A 279-nucleotide genomic window follows, 5' to 3' on the forward strand; every position below is an offset into this window, starting at 1 on the left:
CTCTGTGTATTGGGTGTTTTTTTTTACACTCCTCCCTGCCATTTGGTGCATTGCTAACTTACCAGGCTAGAGCAGAAACTCTGGGGGAGGGAGGTTCTAAAAATCTCTTCAGCCACAATCAAGTTAAATAAGAGATGACAGCAGTGAAGTGTCTTCACTGAGGTTTTTTGGAGAGGTTATAATAGGTTTGCCTCTGGGTCCTACCACCAAAATCTCACGAGTTATTTTACTTGGTGAGCCAATGCTGATAGTCTGGGTTATTTAGGCTGTTTGACTTCT

This window comes from Petaurus breviceps, unplaced genomic scaffold (assembly GCF_028583685.1).
Source record: "Petaurus breviceps papuanus isolate PSGF00001 unplaced genomic scaffold, PetGlider_PUasm1.0 90879, whole genome shotgun sequence".
NCBI lineage: Eukaryota > Metazoa > Chordata > Mammalia > Diprotodontia > Petauridae > Petaurus > Petaurus breviceps.